This window comes from Saimiri boliviensis, chromosome 7, assembly GCF_048565385.1.
Source record: "Saimiri boliviensis isolate mSaiBol1 chromosome 7, mSaiBol1.pri, whole genome shotgun sequence".
In the NCBI taxonomy this organism is placed as follows: domain Eukaryota; kingdom Metazoa; phylum Chordata; class Mammalia; order Primates; family Cebidae; genus Saimiri; species Saimiri boliviensis.
In genome coordinates this window covers 33866854-33888806 of record NC_133455.1, presented here as the reverse complement: position 1 = coordinate 33888806, position 21953 = coordinate 33866854, and the positions used below count along the sequence as shown (strand labels likewise).

The 21953-nt window shown below is 39.7% G+C and overlaps 1 protein-coding gene across 26 annotated transcripts in view; it reads right to left on the bottom strand.

Annotated features, from left to right (window-relative positions):
• The window catches only part of ANKS1B (ankyrin repeat and sterile alpha motif domain containing 1B), a 1271383-nt gene that overhangs the window by 317785 nt on the left and 931645 nt on the right, over window positions 1-21953 (bottom strand). The gene's annotated exons all lie outside the window — the stretch shown is intronic.

Here is a 21953-nt window from a genome sequence, read left to right as displayed (position 1 = left end):
TGACTCACCCCGAAGGATGCTAGACTGAGTGTGTGGCATGGTGCAAGGAGCGCAGAGATGTGCCATCAGACAGGCTTGTGCTTGCATGTCTTGCATTGACCTTGGGCAATTTATTAACTTCTCTGACCTGCAGTTTCCCCATATGCAAAGCAGAAAATTAATACCTGTCCTGCCATCCTGAAAGTGTATTAGTAGAAATGAACTTCTTATATGGAAGATATACTTTACTGTATAAACTCCAAGGTGCTTTAAAAATGTCAGTTGTTATGATTATTGCCACAGCTACTCTAGAATATGCATATATCAAAAGATTCATGAACTTTCATAAATATTTTGCAGAATAATCAAGGAACAAATTGTTAACCTTTTTCTCAGAAGCAACGAAGATGAAAAATCTAGATTAAATGTTTATACAAAAAGTTACTTATGATTCAGAACTGTGTCCAATGTCATTTGTTACCATTATTCTTATATAAGTGAATTACTTAAACATTTAAAAAAATTAATAAATGGAAAGCAATTAGAATGATTTGCATGTAACAAAATTTATATAAACATTTGTTATTGTTAATTATATCCTCATACTTTTCTACTCCTCCTGCAATTGTGGAAGCCAAACATAACTCTCTCAACTCTGAATTATATTTTCTATTGTTTGAAACGACAAAGACCATGGGTAACTGATAATTGGAGCGTTGTTTTTGCTCACTGGGAAGAATAAGATGTTGCTTTAGGGAGTAAAGTAATGGGAGACATTGTAACAACTGCTGTAGCTTCAAAGGACAGTGTGTTTTTAAATGCATGTATACATTATACATTGATTCCAACTTAGCTTCTGTTTTAAAAGTCCTGAGACATCTTCTGAGCTTTGATCTGTTTATGGATTCAGATGTCAGAGAGGTGACGAGAGCACAGGTTAGAGAGAAAATTTAGTCAAAAAAATTGGAAATTATAAGCCTTTTACTGCTGAACTGCTTCTTTCCTGAATTTCAGAATATGGTTACCTATGAAGGTTATTTTACTTCATTAAGTCCTTGGATGAAGAAGACAATAACCATATCTGTACAAAAGAATAACAGAATGTAAGTAACGTACAGATTTTTACCTACATTCTCTAATTGCTCATTACCCAAGGCAGCTCAGAAATGACTAACTGGCTCCCTCTTCATGATCAGGACAGCTACTTTCATATATATGTACTTGTTTAACATAAACTTCAATGGTTTTTTGAAGAAGGAATAATTAGAAGAGGTATAGCCAGGGGATTTTTATAACTCCTTTAATGAATACTAAATAGTAATTTTATCTTTAAAAGGGACCATGGCTGCCCTTAATTGCAACTAAGTTCATTAATAAGAAGTTTTCATGCAGCAGACACAAAACAATATAAAGAAATCAGAGAACAAGCTAAACTGTAGTTATGTTCTGTGTTGTAGTTATTTTCTGTGCTCAGTGAACCAAGCCTACTTGCAAAGATGCATAATGAGTTTTTTAAATAAAAAATAAATATAAGATTTTGCTGGCTTAACCAATAATAGATAATGATACTAAAAATGACATGAGAATAGGATGCTGTGTACTGATTCCAGCTGCTTCTCTTTTGAGGTAGGATTATCTCAATTGGAAAAGAAAATCCCCATTTCCCCAGGAAGGTACAGATTGTACAAAACATAGATCCATCCTTGACCTGGTAAATATCTATTAAAACCACCTCTTCTTTCCATTTTTCCCACCCTGAGCCACATGCTGTATATTAAATAAAGGACTCAACTTTGTTCGCACCGGAGAAGTTGTCTGTGCTGGTGCAGGATGGAGGTTTACCTGAGATTACCTGCACGGAAAGGTGAATTGCTCATGCTTTAGAACACTGTTTTCTTTCTCCCCGTGTACTCCTCAACAGCACAATCTACAGTGAAGTACTTGTCAGGGTAAATGGTGGGGAAAGTGATAGTAGGTCGATCAATAAAACATAGAGTGAAGGAAGCCTCTTGCAGAGGAAACTAACAATGCATAAGAAATATATTCTTCCAATGTTTGGCAGGAAACCCAGAAGGATGAAATGTACTTAATGTTTAACGGAAGTTCTGGGAGAAGGCAGCTTTACACATGATGTAAAGAAGATTGACTGAGGCAGGCTGAGGTCTCTATGGAAAGAGATTTGAATGTGAATAGACCTGGGCTTGAACTCTGGCTCCACCATGTTCTAAATTTGGGAATGTGCGTGAGTTCCTGCTCCCCCTACTTCTCTGCTGTAAAATGAGAACGGTAACACCTGCCTTACCAGACTATGAGCAAACAGTGATCTGGGATGTGTGAAAGCTTTGTCAACCCTAAAGCACTACTAAATGCTTCAGGAAAGTAAAAGGAATTTATCCTGGTCACCTGCCTCGTGAACAGTCAAGAAACTGTAATTTGTTCCCAATCCTTATATTTGCTTCCCTCTGGTTGAAAATCTGGGTCTCGCAATGACTGACTTTCTTCTGATTTTCAAGGTTGAGTGACTGGTGGTCTGCGTGGGTACACGTCAAAGAGTACCACCACATCAACTGCATGGCTGCAGTCCCTCTGCAGACAGCTTCCTTTGCTCCCTAGCAAACACAGGGGCTGGCAGAGGCTGCTTCAGCCTTGTGTTGCAGGAGATAGGTCCACATGCTGTTAAAACCATGGTGATGGTGGGGGTGACTGATGCTTCTACATAACCTTGTTCTGAGCTCCTTTACTAGATCTTTGTAGTTACACATGGGGGTCAACAGCCCACTGCCTTCCCTTTCTCCTCTATCTACACCATTGCCTTCTTCCAGCTTCTCCCCAACCCCTGTCCCCATCTAATGAAAAAAAAAGTTAAAGTCCTATCTTAGCATCAAATCCAGCTGTAGTTTTTTCCCCCAACGAAGCACATGCAGTATAGTAACTCCTTTGTACCATATATCTCCTCCAGGAAGACATTACTGATTTCTTTCTCCTCCCTTAGGCTTGTTTTAAGGTCCTCGTTGTATGTGACCCTATGCACGCCTTGAATTTGGTGCTCATTGAACTGTACTATAACTGTTTATTTGCTTTCGATTAGAATGTGAACTCTTCAAAGGAAATTCTTACTCAGCCATTGTCTCTCCATCATCTAGCATAGTGCTCGGCACACCGTAAGTAGACATAAATGATTATGGAACTAGATTGATCAGACCTTACCACTCTCACTGATTTACAATTATACATATGTAAAGAAGGGTCATTTTGAGACTACAGTGCAATCAAGATGAATATGTCTCTAACTTCTAACTTCTCTCTTTCCAAATCCATCTACCCTAGTTCACCCATTTGTCTGCAAGAAGGGCCGAGAGCACAGAATCAGTTGAACAAGATATAGCAAAATCAGTCACAAATCGAACTATTCCTTCTTTATTTTCCATTTCTGCTTTGACCCTTTAAAAGGAATTTCAAGACTTTACTTTTTTTCTGGTGCTATTAACCTAAAATGCCTAATAATCTCTACAAGGGTACATGATTTGAATAATTATACATTTGATGGGGTTATAAGGAAAGTTTGGAAATTATCTTACACCTTCTAGAAATATTCCAAGTCAAAGTGACTAAAGAAATTTGTTATTTCATCTTAGTTCTAAATCATATATCAGGAATTCCAAGTTTGTGAATGTGTCATTTAATTGCATATTATTAATAAATAGTACAAAGATCTCTCCTGAGGACTCACTGTTCTGACTGGCTTCTATAGCTCTGTAACAGACATTATCAGTTAGCCAGTAAAATCCATTCCGATTTCCTCTCTCTTGCTTGCTTTCTCATACAGAGATTGAAAAAAGCTAAGACATACTTTCCCAGTCTCCTAGAATTTAGACAGTGGCCATGTGACACAGTCTGGTCAATGAGGTGTAAACCTGAGTCTACTGGAAAGATACTGGAAGAACTTTTGACATCTTGATAAAAGGAACACACATCTCTATCATTGCTGCCTTTCCCCTTCATCTGGTAATGCAGATGTGATCACAGAAGCTGCTGTGGCCAGTCTGCGGTCATGAGGTGAAAAACTCAAAAGCATGAGGACAAAGTGCTATCATGCTAAGGAGAACAGAGCAAAAAGACAGAAAGGCTGTGGTCTTAAATGGGACCATTAGCAAATGTCCACTTCCATGCCTTAATCTTTAACATAGACTGGATTATTAGTTTTAGGGCATGAACTACCTTCTACCCAGGTTAATGGTTTTTAACCCTGTTATACATTATAACCACCTGGCGAACCTTTAAAAAATGCATGCCTAGGACCCATTTCAACCAATGAATACAAAAATCTGGGGATGAGCCTGTGCATCTATGCTTTTTAAAAGTCTCCTAAGTTATTCTTATGTATAGTGAGGATTAAGAACTGATCTTGACTCTTATTAGCAGTTGCCTTATTCAATACTATTTATTCAGTTAAGTAATCATTATGCACTTTTAAATGTGTAAGTAGTTGCAGTACATATAAGGACATATAAGAAAAATGCAGGTTTATAATTTAGTAGTCATGGTGTATAATATTTTGTGCAATGTGTCATTTATACTCCAGGGTAGTAGAGCCAAATGCTTATAGAGACTTTCTCTGCTGATCGCATTAAAAAATTTAAATTAATTTACAAAAGTAACTTGTATCACAAAAAATTAGCTGGGTGTGGTGGTGTGTGTCTGTAACCCCAGCTAGTCAGGAGGCTGAGGCAGGATAATCACTTGAACCTGAGAGGCAGAGGTTGCAGTGAGCCAAGATCGTGCGACTGCACTCCAGCCTGGGTGACAGAGTGAGACTCTGTCTCAAAAAAAAACCCAAAACAAAAAGTAACTTGTGTCATTATTGCTTTAACTCCCCTGTACTCACTCGCGTGTGTGAGCTCACACACATACCTTGCTGGTAACAATCGGAGCAAAATCAGACTCCTATGGTTGACTATCATCTGATTATACCCATTACAAAGTCAGGAGCTTTTAAATTATCTTAGATCCCCCTTCCACAGAGTACAAATCAATATATGCTTGTAAATAATTCACGACTTGTTGTGATTCCTTTTAGTAGGAAAAGCTTGGGTAGTAAAGTTGCCTGTGCCCTGGAGAAGTACTGAGGACTGGAAATTCCTCCAGCTTCCAGTTATTTGGGAAGACCCTTGGGTGTTGAGTCAACACTGGCAGGTGTGAAAGGCAATGACACCGGGGCTGGGAGAGGATCCAGCAGCCAATTAGCAGCTGCTCGTTAGAGCTCATTCTAGACTGCTGTGTGGCTGTGCATTCAGACATTCACAGACACCCCTGTCACAAATAGGCCAGCTGGAGCTCTGTAGTCACATAAAGCAGCAACAGGAGTGAAGAAGAACCCTGTTTCTCAGGAAGGCCCTGCATGCGAGAGAAGTGCAGGGCAGAGAACAGAGCAGAGTTTGGAGGCTATAGCTGTGGATAAGCTTTCAGTAAAAAAGAATTGAGTACTTTTTTTTTTTTTTGAGACATAGTCTTGCTCTGTTATCCAGATCCAGGCTGGAGTGTGATGGCACGATCACTGCTTACTTGCAGCCTGACCTCCTGGACTTAGCAATCCTTCCACCTCAGTCTCTGGAGTAGCTGGGACCATAGGCATTTGCAACCATGCTCAGCTAGTTTTTGTATTTGTTGTAGAGATGGGGTTTCACCATGTTGTCCAGGCTGGTCTTGAACTCCTGAACTCAAGCAATCCACCTGCCTTGGCCTCTCAAAGTGCTGAGATTACAGGTGTGAGCCACTGTGCTGACAAGCACTTTAATCTGAGGAGTCATAGAGTCATATGCATGTAAACTCTAGTCAATGAAAGATAGGAAGACAAAGAGGAGCTGGAGGAGGACATGATATTAAGCCACGCATTTAAAAACTGATGAGCTAGGAATCAAGCAGAGTACATTCGTTCATACATTGATCAAATACTTTTTGAACATCTATGTGTTTCAGGTGTTAAGAATGCAGAGGTGAGCATGTGTTCCCCAGGGTGAAGGACACTGGAGGAGATTTAGGGTTATGAAAACAAACAAATAACAAACATATACATTCAGGGTAACATGATAGAAATAGATGGTCAGGAGATACCACCTCAGTTTGGGCGATAAAGAAGGCCTGGACTCCACGAGGTGACACCTGAGCTGAGATCATGTGGAAGATGTTGGGGCTTAGAAAACAACACTCCAAAATGAAGGCCTCAGAAGTAAAAGTTTTTCTCTGACCTTCTCCTGCCCTCCTGTTTCTCAGTCCTATTCTCTCCCAAGACTAGCCATAAAAACTAAAATCCCACTTCCCCAGGGTGGGTCATCAAAACCAGACCTCATCTTCCCCAAAGCCAGCCATAACATCTAAAAATATTACTCTAACTTTCCCTCCACCTTTCTATGTGAAAGAAATTTCTATGCCACAAAGAAATTATCTGACTTACCTCGTTTGACTACAGGTCATAAGACCCCCATTCCAGACAGGGTCTTGCCCCACACCCAGAAGGAAGGAATGCGTGCTCAGAGGGGCCAAGAAGAATCTAGACAGACAGGCCTTCTTGGGTTTCCTCACTCAGCCTATTAGCATTAGATCAGAAGTTTTTTTGATCTGATAATATTTCTGCATAGCTGTCCATACATTGTTGAAACTAAGTATATAAATGAACATTCTCCCCTGTGTTTTAGGGTCTTCATCATGAAGGCTCCCATGTTTACATGCTAAATACATTGGTATGCCTTTGCTCTTAGTAATGTACTTGAATGTGAGTTGATTTTTCAGCAAACCTTTAGAGGGCCAAGGGTGACTTTCTTCTTGGCCCCAACAAAAGAGTAGGATGGAGACGCATGTAAAATGGTCCAGGCGAAGGAAGAGCAACTGTAATGGCCTTGAGGCAGAAAAAAGCAAAGAATCAGATGACATCCAGGCTAGAACCAGAGCAAGGGCATGCCTGGAAGAAGTGGAAAAGGCAGCAGGGGTTAATGACAGGCACGTGGCCATGGCTGGGCTTCAGGAAGGGTGAGGTTTTAGGTCTTTGTGTTCTGGTCTGAAAGGGACTGAGGTCCCCCTGGGTGAGCTGCATAGGGCACATCCTAATGCAGACAGCCCGTCGGCTCTGACAGCAGCTCTCCCATCCTCCCAGCTGCAACGACTGCCGAGATGGCTTTGCTTTGAGTATTTCAGTCACACAGGGCCTGCACCTCCCTCCATTCCCTGGGGGTGATTTTGATAGTTTCTCTGTGTGCACAGTGATTCTGAGGCAGGAGATACATGAGGGACTGCAGCAGCATAAGTCAGTGGTGTCAACGCCTGACAACTACCATGACTGAAAAAGTCAGATTCCTGAAGTGACTTCATTTATATTGCCATATCCTGACAGAATCTGAGGCCGCTCATAGTCTATGAACACAGTATCATATCTATGGAAATAAAAAAGAATGGGAGAGTTTTTTTTTCTTAAGCAGAAGGAAAATATTAACTCAAGACCCAAACTGTTTTATTGATTTGTGTACTCCCACAATGCCTTGCTTATACAGTGATTTCACTGATTCTAGAACACACACTTTTTCCTCATTTACCATCTGTGAAATGATAATGCGTCTTACAATCCGCAGGGCCTCACAATTACCATTACATGGTTGTCATAGCCCATGCCCATGTGCTTGGTCATAGCTGTTCATGTGTTGAGTATAACTGGCATTTAAACTGTGTTCAAAATGATTACATTATAATTTGGCATTGGTAGGAACTCAGTACTTGGAAAGACATAAATACAGTAGGGAGAGGATAATTTGATATTTGTGAAGCAAATATCTTCACTAGAGAAGAGACTGCAATGACATATTGTCTTTAAAAGCAGTAACCATGTGCATTACAGATCTGAAGGAAGATATCCACAAATGCATGAAGCCTTATTATGCTTTGTTACTGCAATATATGAAAAAGATTAAATGTTACATGCCAAGGAACTCAACAAAGGCAGGAGTAATTGACAAAGCCCTCTAAATGAAGGAAATGTTCAATCTGTGTGAGGCTGAGATGGGTTTACATGTTGGACAGAATCACCATAAGGCACTGTGTCACAGTTTTATTGGCAGCCTTTTTTTCTTTTGTAGGAATGCATAACATAATGATGTATCCTATAATGGGCGGTATTTCTAGATTCCATGAAACAGAATGGAACAAAGTAGATGTTTTTAACTTTAGATGACTAGGGCTATGCAAATACTAGACCTCACTTATCCTATCATGTTTAAAATGTCTCTGCGGTTTACGTATTACCAAAAATCTGTCCACTTGAAAACTTACACTCAGCATTGTGTCTCAAGCTAAGGTAAACCAAACTAACCATTTTTGGACAACTTAATACTCTTGGTTAGTGAACTGAATTTTGTCAAAAGCTTCTATGGAACACAGGCAGATGATTGTAGAATAAATGGCCTTAATAAAAAATAAGCTAACTGCTTAGGCAATTATTTCTAATTCAGTTTAAGGAGGTCACTGTGTTTTAGTGTCTGATTTTGAACATCAGGGCTAAAGAACCTGAGGCGTTTTTCCTTTAAGGTGCTCTTAGGTCAGTGTGAAAAAGCTGTTTGCTGGGGGAGCCAGTTGGAAATGGAAGAAATAATTTACATTCCTGCTGTGGGCAAGTTGTCAATCATTGTGTGTGAAGCCTGTACCATCATTTTTTGCCTATATCTACACAAGGATACTGTCTTAAAGATGTAGTTGAGTTCTGTGACAAATAGGAGGTCAATAGCCGAGGACATGTTGCCTGGCATGTGGTAGTAGAGAAAGGGCACACCTCTAATCCCCAAACCCCAGGCGGCTGCTTGATGTAATAGCAGGTTGTAAAGTGCAAGAGTTTCTGCGTGAAAAGATAGCCTTCACATGGGGAACAGAGCGCAGAAACATTTTTTGGCCAGACATTGGTTTTTCTGAGCCATGGATCATAATGATTGTCAGTAGAATCATTTGATTTAAATGCAAAGAAGAGCTGAAATGCTCCTATGTATCATTACTTCTGGAGATTTCTAGAAATGTGTGCTAGGTAGCTCAATTTACCATGCCCAAACGGAACTGTTGATTTCTCCCTCCAAATTTTCCCTCACAAATATTCCCAATCTCAAGAAACCTCAGGCCCAAAACATTTCCGCTTATCCATAATTTTTTTGATTTCTCTCCAGTCAATATCACCTTCATCACCTCTATCTTCCTTGTAAATCCTGACTCAGATATTCTCACCTTCTTCACCATGACCACTTTAGTACAAAGCGCCACCGTCCCTTTCCCAGATTACTAGGTAAATGTCTCAGGTAGGTTTTCGATAACCTCCATTCCCGTTCCCACAGCAGCCAAAGCGAGCCTTTCAAGTATAAACCAAATATATCTCCTTCCTGTTTCACACCCCTCTGATGCTCATGCTCACATTGAGATTACAATGCAACCCTTCTCCATGGCTCACAATACCTGGTCCTTTCACATCTTTTCTACCAGCCTTGTCCTTGGCTCATGCTATTGCAGCCACACTTCCTTGCTGTTCCTCAAACAGGCCTGGCCCTGCCGCAGGGCACTTGCCCTTGCTGCTCCCTCAGCCTGGCATGTTGATCTCTGTGTGGCTTCTTCCCACACTTGGTTCAGATCTCCTCCTAAATGAAGCCTCCTCAAAGAAGTCTTTCCTGATCACCCTCCTGAAGATCTGGTCACTGTCTATCCTCTTACCCTGCTCTATGTTTCTCTGTAGTATGTTCCACTAGTTGATACCATATTACAGCCTTATATGTTACCTGTTTCTTGTCCTTGTCCGTCTCTAGAAACTAAGTTCCACGAGAGCAAGGGCTCTGTTGGTTCTATTTCCAATGCATTTCTAGAGACTAGAACAGTGTCTGGCATATAGCAGGTGTTCGGTAAATATTTTCATTCAATATAAATACTGCATATACTTCTTCCTATGTCATCTTCCCAGCTGCACACTTTCTAGGCACACTGGGCCCTCACAGAGATGCATATAGAGTGTAGACTGTCTTTCAACTGAAGCATTTTACCCGACATGCCAACTGATGGCAGCACCCAGGGATGGCAATGAGAAGGTGTGTGCGTCACCCAAGAGGCCCTCCACAGTCAAGTAGGTCACTGAAGTCTGTCTCTGATGACCTTGCCTCCCACGCCTCCCTCTGTGTCTTTCTTTCCCATTTTTCCCCTGGCAGCAATTCATTCGGTGGCTATTTTTAAGCACCTGCTTTGTGAAGGGCACTGTGTGAACATAGAGCTGAGCCCTCCAAAGTCAGATCTTCAAGGAGTTTGTTGTCTAGTGGAAGGGAGGGATGAACCCAGATAAATATAAGGACTGTGAAAAGCTGAAGTGTCTTGCCCTGGTGGAACAAGGAACTAGAAATTGAAACCGGCTCATCCGACTCTGAGTCCAGCCTCTTATCCACTCTGCCGCCTGCAGCCCACATAAATCTGCCTTCCCTCTGGCGCTTCTCTGTAGTTTTAATCTTTGTTCTAACTCCTCCTTTTCCCTTTCTCTACATTCAAAGCACCAAATCCTGCCCTTCTTGGTGAAGTTGTACATCAGCTGATGATCAGATCAGAGTTGTTCACAGTAGGTGAGAATGAGTCACAGATTTCGTTCTCCTGGGTGGGATTTGCACTGTGGCTTTTTCATCCCTGCTGCAGCCAGTCACAAGGAGAAATGCCTGTGGTATTATCTGTGTCTCTATTTTTGGGGGGAACAGTGGGAGAAAGGATGCTAGCTGGGGTCTGCTTATTTACTGTGAGTCTTTCTACCTCACCCTGACTCTCAGATTTCCATGGACCAAAGCATGAAGTAGGTCTGGCCATCAGCCTTTCTCCTTCCTTAGTACAATTTCTGAAGGGAAGGCAGTATTCCATTTTTGGCATTTGGGAGGTGGTAAAGAGGCACCCTCTTTCATCTCTCTCTCTCAGTGGCCACCATGAAGAAGAAATGGAACTACCTAAGGCAGTCATTCTGACAGACACTATTGGAAACTTTCTCTGCAAGGCTGAGAACACGAGGGAAAGACTGCGGATGTCCATTCTGTTGTTAAATGTATCTCTGTTGCAAGACCAGCCTAGTGTACTGCCTTTCATGACACAAGATATCTGTGAATATAAAATAACAGGGACTGGTGGCTTTTCTCATCAAAATTCTACCCATTTTCTTCAGACACTTCTTCACCTGTAAAATGGGAATGGCAACAGTGTGCATCCCATAGTGTTCAGGTGAGGGGAACTATATCAGGATATATGACATATACATGATATATATGTCAGCACTTGGAACACTCTCATACAAAAGTGTCTTTAGGTCAATCAACAGATATTTATTTGCCACCTCCAGTGTTCTAGACCCTGTTTTAGGAGCTGGAGATACAGGAGTGAACAAAATAATCCATGCCCTGATGGGGCTGATGGAGGTTAATAATCATGATAGCAAAGGCATAGCCAGAATCCAAATCCCCGCAGTCCAGCTCCGAGTCCCCAGTCTCCTCCATGACTCCATAGCACCTCTTCTTCACTGAGCGAGAGAATGCAAATAATACACTTGAAATGATGTTGTGAGTTGAGAGCCTGGACCTCAGGGACAAAGACCTATGCTTGGAAGCCGTCTACTTTGAGGCTGCTAGCTGAAACCTGTCCAAGAACATAACACTGGGAAAGGAGGTTTGAGAAAAACTTCTTGAGCAGGATTGACATTTAGTGAAGGGGAAGATAAAGGAGGAGGTATTAAAATAAACTCTCATTATTGTTACCATCACTATTATTCCTTCTGCTCATCTAGAGGAGTCAACTAACCTAAAAAATCAAACTCAATTAAAAAAAGGTTGGTTGCACACCCACTCTGAGCAAAGAGTTGGTGTGCAACAAATATTTGAGCAAGGCATGAAATGATTCTTCATTAGACAAATACTTTAGAATTTAATTCTCTGAAATAACTTTGTTTGATGGTCAATGAACTCAACAAACAATTTTCCAGCTTTTTATACATCTAGCAATTCCATGATCACACAGTGTGTTTATCATCTAAGTTATTATTCTCTAGTTACTGAATATTGGTTGGGGTTCCTGTCCCCCAGTTTTCCATACATTTAGGCCTCCTCGCATGGTACTCTATCCAGTTCTTTCCCACCCCACCTCACCCCCGTGAGCTCCCATTAATCATCTTAGACTTTCTGAGATGGCTTTGATTTTACATATTTTGAGTGGGCTTAAAACAATAAGATTATCCATAATTCTAAAATTTTCTCTTCTTTTCTCTAATTAAAACCTTTGTGGGCCAGGCACGTTGACTCATGCCTGTGATCCCAGCACTTCGGGATGCCAATGTGGGAGGATCACCTGAGCCCAGGAGTTCAAAACCAGCCTGAGTAATATAAGGAAACACCAGCTCTACAAATAATAAAAATATTAGTCAGGTGTGGTGGTGTGCAACTAGTCTCAGCTACTTGGGAGGCTGAAGAAGGAGCCCTGCCTGAGCCTGGAAGGTCGAGGATCCAGTGAACCGTGATCACACCACGGCACTCCAGCCTGGGTGACAAGTGAGACCCTGTCTCAAAATAAACAAAAAACACACCTAAATAAACTCCCAACACCTCTGTGGTGGATTGACTGTAGCAACCATCCCATTTCTTCACCCTTCCCTACTTCCAAGCTATTTAACGTGTGATTTTGCAGTTGCTCCTATTGAGAGGTGAACTATATCCTCCCCTCCCAAGCTGATTTGGGGTTTTCCATACAGCTTCCTTTGGCCAAGTGTTGGCAGATGTGATGTAAGTAGAGGTGTAAAAAAGTGCTTGCTCATTTTTGTTTGTTTCTTTCTTTGTTTTAAAGACATGCGGGAGATGGCATACTAGAGGGTGGGGCACAGGGAGTCTAAGCTGTTTCAGCTGAGACCATCTCAGGTCAGTCAACTCTCATATGTCAGAAGATTGGAGCCAACTGCTGATGTGAGGGAGGCAGCTGACATCAGAAGAAATTTGCAGCCAAGCCCAGCCTAAAACGCCGACCCACAAACTGTAAGCTCAGCTAAACAAATGCTTATTGCTTTAAGCACTTCGTTTTCAGACAGCTTGTTCCATAGCATTGTTTGGGCAATGGATAACTGATAATGCTTCCCATAAACCTTAGGAACTTGGAAGCTGCCCCTCCATTTGGCCTCCTTTAAGCAAAAAATTGAATGCTGTTTGCACAGCATTGTATAAAATGCTGTATTAGATTATCTTATTGAATCCTGACAACAAAATATAGAAGACAGATATAAAGTTATCCAAATTTCAGAGGCAAGGAAATTGAAGCATAGAGAAGGTGAAGTGACTTGACCGAAGTGCTTTTTAGAAAAGCAGAGATTCTAAACCTTGGAAGACTGCTTTTAGCCACTGATGCCTGCCATTTCTCTTTGGTTTCTCCATTCTACCTGTTCTGCCGCCTGCTTCTTCCCCCTAAGTAGGAGAAGATCTTGTATTCCCATTTGGGATAGGGTATCTGTATAAGTTTACCCCTGATATTTCTCTCCATACCACTCATGTAGATGGTTGTCTTCCTCATTAGTCTGGAAATTTTTTTGAGGGTAAAGACTGTAAAATACTTATATTTCCCTCCACAACTCTATGCAGTAGATTTTTAAAAGAAAGATCATATTCACTTTTATGGTAGCTGCTACATAAAACATATAAAAAGGAAAGAAATACTCTCCTAGAGAATATATACATATTTAAAAGGGCACTGCTTTTCAAATTAATGTAATTGGTGGAATACACAGTAGAGGGTTTTCCCCATTTGGTTAAATAGTTTTAGTTATACAGTATTTGAATGTAGTGTTTGACTGAATACGTCTACAAAAACAAAACTCTCCTGACTCATTTACAGATTAATTCTAGAAGCAGGGATTAATACAAAGCTGGCAGTGAGTAACTTCTGTTTTGCGGTTTCTGCGTTTAAGAAATTGCTTTACGGTTCAGTAACTTGCCTTGCACTTTAGGTATGCTACCACCAGATGGCAGCAGGGTGCTAGGCATAAGGCTTACCAGTAAAGAATTCATGTGTTTTCTGAGATTGCTCTTTCCTTCAGTTCAAAAAGATTTTAGACCACTGATTTCCAATTTAGCATAATGCATTTTTTAAACTAAAATGGCTAAACAAAAACTCTAAGCCACCCTAAAACATCTTTAGAACAGATATAAATCCTAAGCTACCAAATCACCTACCTTATTATTTCTCTTCCCTTCTCTAGTATCTAATTATTTCCGTAATGGCTTATACACCATAATGGCTTATATGAATCTCATACGCCTACCTTAGTGATAGTGTTAACCATGATAATTTACTTTGAATCTCTATTATCAGTCTCTGCCATGGCACTGTGTATGTTAGTTTTCAAAATTATTACCTAGTTTTTCTCTAGGTAAAATAAGCCTATCTGGTATTCCTTTCAACTAAGACAGCAAAGGTTTATCTTTTCAGTATTATTTGAGACCTTCTCTTAAGACCAAAAGTATTTCTCCACCAGAGTGGCATGAACAGTGTTTATTTGCATTTCATGTGTGTATTTGCAAGTATGAAGTACTTTGCCTTTTTATTTTCTACACTGTATAATAATCTATTAGAATATTTCCCCTCTCAAAGCTCTTAGAAGCACAGAGGCAGTTTACAGTACTTTAAAAGAAATATAGCTGGATTTTTTTTTAAGCAACAGCCTCTACCCTAAATATTTCAAGAAAAGACTTCTTTAAAGAAGAAAAATCTTCATGCCAAATTAGCAAGATATAGGAAAAAAGGTAACTGAGCAAAATACAGGGAAAAAGGTAACTGAGTTCATTATAATATATGAAGCACTGGGGGTGATTCTAGAAGGTTCAGATTTACAGGTGATAAATTGAGAATGAAGCCATCCCTAACTGCTGAGCCACTACTCTGCTCTAAGGTTCTCTGCTTCAAGAACAATCTGTGAGGCTGAGGGTTGATGCTAAGGATAGATGGTCAATTCTCATGCAGCGGGAGAAAAAAGACACCAGCAATTCTGTACCTGAGCATAGCCAGAAAAAAAAAGGAGGGGAAATGTTCAGCTTTACCCTGAAAGTTGTTACACAAAGTTCAGAGAGTCTCTCCCTCTCACATTCACCAAATCCAGGAGTGGAAAGATTTTGAGCAGCAGTAAGCTGTGAGGGTTTGGACAAGGCTAGTAGGGAAAAATGGTATCTGCTGGGCATACTGGGAGGCTGAGAGTCCAGGGCAGGTGAAAGGGATTGGAGAGGGGAATGAGGGAGGACAGCACCTTAGCAGTAAATCCTGGAACTAGAGTTAGCACATCAAGCAGGGCTATCTGTGCACCCAGGGTGAGTTCTGGCTGAGAGAAGCAGATGGCAACGGAGCTGTGAAAGCAGGGCAGCTATTTATTACCCTCTATTTACAAATGAGAAACTGAGTCCCAGAGGGGGTAAGTGACTTCTTCTAAAGTCAACATACTGAGAGGTGGATATGAGATTCAAAGTCAAGTGACTTGATTCCAAGCTAAAGATGAAAAAGAGAGGGCACATTTGAAACTCTGACACACACACTGTATGTCCTACTCTTTGCTTTATAAACAGTAAGTAAAATTTTCAAATAATGGAAGCTTAGCCTTTTAAGGGTCAAATGGAAGCAGCTTTAGCCACTGTTGAAAAGCACTTCTGAAATGTATTATATTTGCCCTTGGATCTTTGAAAACTGACTGTAATCTACTCTCTTCTTGGTACATGGGTTATAATTATAAAAATTGACTATATTTATGAACTTCTAATTCAGTGATACCCTCAGGTTCTATGGAGGGTTTTAAAAAAAATTAAAAATATATATTTTTTCTGCTCCACCTAATACATTCATGGCTAGAAATAGCTGTGTAGCAGAACTGGCTGAGTCAGCTCCTCCTTCTCTCACAGCCAGCTCTTACTTCTTAAGTGTGTCAGCTGCTGGTCCTTGTCTACTGCTTCTGATCAGGTCATTCCCCTGATTAAAATCCTTTAGTGACTCCCACTAGCCACTGGTTGCAGTAGTTTGCAAACCAGCCTGCACATGAAAATCACTTGAGGAACTTTTAAGACCTCTGGATACTCGGGTGCCAACACTAAGAATTTCAATTCAATTGTTTAGGTATGTGATCCTCACCTACAGGGATTAACATAAGTAGCATGCACTTTTGCTTCTGGCCAAGATGGAATAATGGGGGCTAGATTTACCTTTCCAATGGAAACAACTAAAAGTCCAGATGAATATACTAAACAATGGTTTTCAAGGCAATGAACACGAAGCATTGAAGAACAGTGATCCCTGAAAGATGAAAAACAAACAGAATGAGCCCTGCAATTGCCCCTGAGAGAATTTCTAGGCCATGGTGCAGGGAGGAAGAATTGAGAAGGAGTCTGTAAGATTCCTTAAATAGAAAAGATGAAGCAGAGAATCCAGGGAGACTAGGGTGGCTAGAGTTTGCTAGGCAGAGTATTAGAGAGGAGAGAGTTCTGATCAGCACATGAATGTGTGGAAATGGTATGAAACCAAGAGAAAAACTAGCTGAAAGATGAGTGGGAATAGTCCTTAAAGCTCAAAATGGACTGGCAACATTGAGATGTGCAGACTATTCAAACTGGGAATCCCTGAAATTCAAAGGGCATTGGTCAAGTACTCAGAAGGGTGTTGCCCAGTGGTGGGGAAGTATTGTCAACAGACTAGACAATACTCGGGCCCTGCCTAACAAACCTTAAAAGCAAGGCCTAAAATATCCAAGACTATTCAAATAATTTCCCTGTATCCCAGAGCAATACCCAATAATATTTGTAGGAATAAAAAAAAAAATCCAGCACCCAACAAGGTAAAATTCATAATGTCTGACATGTAATAAAAATTACCAGACATGCAAAAACATTAAGGAGAAAAATCAATCAAACCCAAATTTAAACTGACACAGGTGTTATAGTTAGAAGACAAAGACATGAAACCAGTAATTATAACTGTATTCCATATGTTCTACAAGTTGGAGGAAAGGCAAAACATGTTTAATAGAGACAGACAATATAGGAAAGACCCAAATCTAACTTTTGAAGTTTAAAACTACAATCTCTGAGATGAAAAATACACTGCATAGTAATAGTGACAGATTAGCTATTCTAAGAAGAAAAGTTTAGTGAACTTAAAGACATAGCAATAGCAATTATCCAAATGTGTCAAAGGGAGAAAAAAGACTGAAAAAAATGAATAGGACATTGGTGAACTGTAGTCCAACTTTAAATGACATAATACTGATGTATCTGGGGTTTCCAAATGAGAGGAGAAATAAGCAGGTGAGTAATAGAAAGTATTTTGAAGCCAGATATGGTGGCTCATGACTGTAATCCCAGCACTTGGGGAGGCTGAGGCAGGTGGATCACTTGAGGTCAAGAGTTCAAAACCAGCCTGGCCAACATGGTGAAACTCTGTCTTCACTAAAAATACAAAAATTAGTCAGATGTGGTGGCACGTGCCTGTAGTCCCAGCTACTTGAGAGGCTGAGACAGGAGAGTTGCTTGAACCTGGGAGGCAGAGTTTGCAGTGAGCTGAGATTGTGTCACTGCACTTCAGCCTGGGTGACAGAGCAAGACACCATCCTAAGTGTAGCCAGGACCAGGGGAAACCGACACATTATGTACAGAGGAACAACAAAATGGCTGCAGGTTTCTTATTAGAAATAATGCAGAAGAGAAGCTAGTGGATTGATATCTTTAAAGTACTGTTACTTTAAAATTCTATACTAAAAAAAATTATTTTTTTCCCAAAAAGAATTAAGAGATAATTACTAAAAAATTTCCAAAACTGATGACAATGATAAGCCTCATATTTAAGAAGCTCAAAAAACTTCACATATAGAAAACATGCAAAAATGATACCGATGTATGTAATAATTAAATTGCTGAAACCCAGTGAAAAAGACAACATCTAAGTGTAGCCAGGGTGGGGGGAAACTGACGCATTATACAGAGGAACAACAAAATGGCAGCAGGTTTCTTGTTAGAAATAACGCAGAAGAGAAGTTATCTTTAAAGTACTGTTACCTTAAAATTCTATACCTAGCAAAACTATGGTTCAAAAATGAAGGCAAAATGAAGTATTTTTCAGACATACAAAAGCTGTGAAAATTCATCACTAGCAGCCTCCCACTATAGAATAATGTCAAAGACAGTCCTTCAGTAAGAAGGAAAATGATACCAGATGGAAATATGGATCTACATAAAGGAATAAAGAGCTTGGTTGGCTTCAAGGGTGTGTGACCTATGTGGTTACACAAAGTCCTGCATATAGAAGGGCCTTGTGCTAGCTTTGATGTTTTGATGTTACTGGCTTAAAATTTTTAATTCTTTTTGAACAAGGGATCCTATATTTTCATTTTGCACGGGTAGCTGGTCATGATGAAGAATACTTTGTAGCCCATAGAGCTGGAGGCAGAGGCTGGAATGTTGAGGTTGACTCTGAGGATCCAGGCCACATTTTCAGGCATGGAATAGGGAAGAGATGGAGGTAGCTTCTTCAGAGAAAATTTGGAATGTTTTGATTTTAATCAGGAGAGAGGTGAATGAACAGATGTCCACTAAAATAAAAATTTTTAAGGTAGCAATTTCTGGGTAATTAGAATACAATTTCCTTTCTGCACAGAGATAGATCATAAATGGCTATAGTCAGAGAGTTTCAGTTCTTTCTGAAGTGAATTTGTTGCTGAGTATTCAAAACTGTCTCTTCAGGCCAAAACGCCTTGTTTATTGTGTGTGTGTGTGTGTGTGTGTGTGTGTGTGTGTTACTATTTCTGGTATCAACATTTTAATAATGCCTGTTCCATAATATTGACCTGGAGGCATTACAAGAGTGTAAATTAACTTTACATGCAAAAGAAAAGCTGTATTACTTCCAATAGCATTTTAGTGATTAAACGTATTTTATTGTAGTATAATTCTATATCAGTTTGAGTCAAGGCTCCAAAGTTGAGAGTAGTATAATAAATGTGGACATGAAGAAGATGCTGAAAGATAGTAGAAATAATAATGTCAGACCTGGCCCATCACCACCCTCCAGGAAATACATGAAAGGGCTAGAAATCAATGGAAAGTGTATATTTATTTGGGAGATTGTTCATCCTATATGAGGACATATGTCAGGGTGCTTCTCTGAAAACTTGGGCCAGCTGAGGGAAGCTTCAAGAGAATCCCTGGAACAGCTTGAAATTTAGATGCAGGGGGTGGAGTTGGTAGAGGCCAGGGGCTTTACCTGATATATGCCTGGAAAAGTCTAAAGCTCAGAGGTGGTATCTAGCTGTCCTGAAGGCTTGCGGGGAGCCAGCTGTACTGCATATAGGTATAAATGCAGTACCTAAATGCACAGATGATTTATAAAGTTTGCTCTACACTTGAATACTCATGTCTAGTCATTTAGTTGAAGCCTTTGGCTTTGATTAAAGTTGTTAATATTTGAAGTGTTGACTGATATAGTCTCCCTGGTGTGGAAATGTGAATATTTCTCATTTATTATGTCTCGTGGTGAAAGCATAACCTTTTACTTAAAATAATTGGTTTGAAAATGGAATTAGAACATTCATCCTTCCTATTCCTCCCCTGCAATTTGTGAATTTACTAATTATTCTTCTTGGTTATAAGCATAAGGTACCATTTACCTTTACCCAATATGTACATGCACACACACACACGCACACACACGCACACACTCACAGAATGCAAAAAAAAAAAGTAAATAAAGTTAATTGCAATTTTAGCAATGAGAGTGGTATAGATAGAAGTGTGAGTTTATAATGCTGATCATGAAATAAAACATCAAAGTAGGTAATGAGTCTAAATCTGATACTCATAGGATGATAGCTCTACTGCATTTAAAGCAAATAAAATTAACATTACTCAAGAATTAATGCAAAATTAGAAGGTTTCCTTTGAAAATTTCTTAGCACATCTTCAAGTAGTTAGATTATTACAAAATTTCCTGGGAAAGCTAGAAATTAAATCAACAACATCGAAAGAAAAAAAAAATCTGACAGTCCTAAATGAAACCGTGATGTAAATATAGTTTCTGAAGCTATTAGCAAGAAGCAAATGATCTTCTAATCAATTTACTTTTGCAAAAATAATGCCAGATTATTTTCATGGGGCATGTGAAATAATTTTCATGGGACACACGTGGGTATTGCTACCTTAGCAATCTTATTTACTTCTACCCAAAGGTATTTAAAAAACAACCACTGATGCTGAAGTTATTTGTAATCATATCCGCAGTCTGTCTCCTCATCCTCCATTCTCTTCCCCTCCACCAGCAGACTTTAGTATCAAAGGCAGACTACACTTACATTTCTCTTTTCACCTGACATAGAACAACAATTACTGGAGCAATCTGGTTGCCTTAAAACTAGCGACTCATTACAATGATTCAGGATGTGAACTTCCCTAAAAGGCTTTGCTCTGAATCAAGGTGACTGTACATTCCCTTTCAGGTTAGAAAACAACAAATTGTGCATTCTTAGTATAGGATTATTTGACCCATATATTATACAAGATGACCTCATATCTGGGTACCTCTCTCATTAGTTGGGATAAACAAAAGTCTTGAATTTGAGATTATTCTTTGTAATGCAATTCTTTGTAAGCCAAAAGGCATGCACACATTTTGCCTTTTTCTCATTTTAAAACCTAGTAACCGAGAACCGTCACATAAACTACCCAATTCTACTGGGCATACAAATTTTATTTTCTGATTTCCAAATCTAAAGGTTCAGATCAATTTTTGTCCATAATTAACATGGATATAATTAATCTGCTGAGTTAAATGACTTATGCAACCTCACCATCAAGAGTGTGAACTTGCCCATAAAAATTGTCACAAGGAAAATTAAATTCAATCAGTTTACTTTAAGGCAAATGCTATCGAGTTAGTGGTAGACACAGATGGCATGCTCCAGGCCAGAGGATTTTGGCCTCAAGGTCTAAGAGACAGTGACTATGTTTTTAAATTTGATACAATGCTTGTGACAGGCACTTCTCCCTGTATTGAAGTCAGAAAACCATTAAGAGCCAACATGGGTGGAAAAGACCAATTTTCTGTCTCAACTCAAGGCTGATTTGCCTTATGGGTGGTGGTGGATCAGTCCCTAAGCCCTGGCAGTCAAGCGTGGGGCCATCATCCCTGTAGTCATGCAGGTGTCTACAAGGTCTGGCTGCAGTCACTAAACAAAGATCTCTAGACCACAGGTACCCCCAGCATTGGGTAAAGTGAGTGCCCAAGCCTACATCTTAAACACTAGTTCAGGCATTTGGATTTTGAGAGACATAGAACCTCACATTGTAAATGATCCTTGCTTCAACGAAAACATAAAATAGAGTCCTATGGAAATCCATTCTTTACAATGGGAGAATTACTGTTAATACTAGCTAGGTAAGTGATTCATATGCTACCTATTATAAATATTAATTCTTCAGTGGGTAGCAATGTGATTCAGAAAATGTTACATAGGAATATTTTTCAAGCTATTACATTAATTCATTAACTGAGATGTAACTTAAGTTGGAAGCTTGTTTGGTTGATCTATGGAAGAAGGTAGCCCTTTAACAAATATCTATGAGTAGCCATGTGATGAGTGTCAAGTTCTTGACAGAGAATTGAAATCTTAGCCTGATGCAACCAACAAGCAATACAGTTTCAGTCAGTTTCACTGCCACACACACTGAATGTAACTAACCAAAGGCTTTATGTTACACAATGAGTTTCTTCTGAAATAATGATAGCTCTTGTGAGGGCATAAGAAACAAAAAGTTAAGAAAAAGTTGCTTATGGCAATGGAATCACATTAATTTGTCTATTTAATGTGACTTTTAGATTCAAGAACAATTTCTGTACGATGTTCTAGAAAAGACATTCTTTTTTCAGAAAGACTTTTAAAAGCAAGGAATAATTAG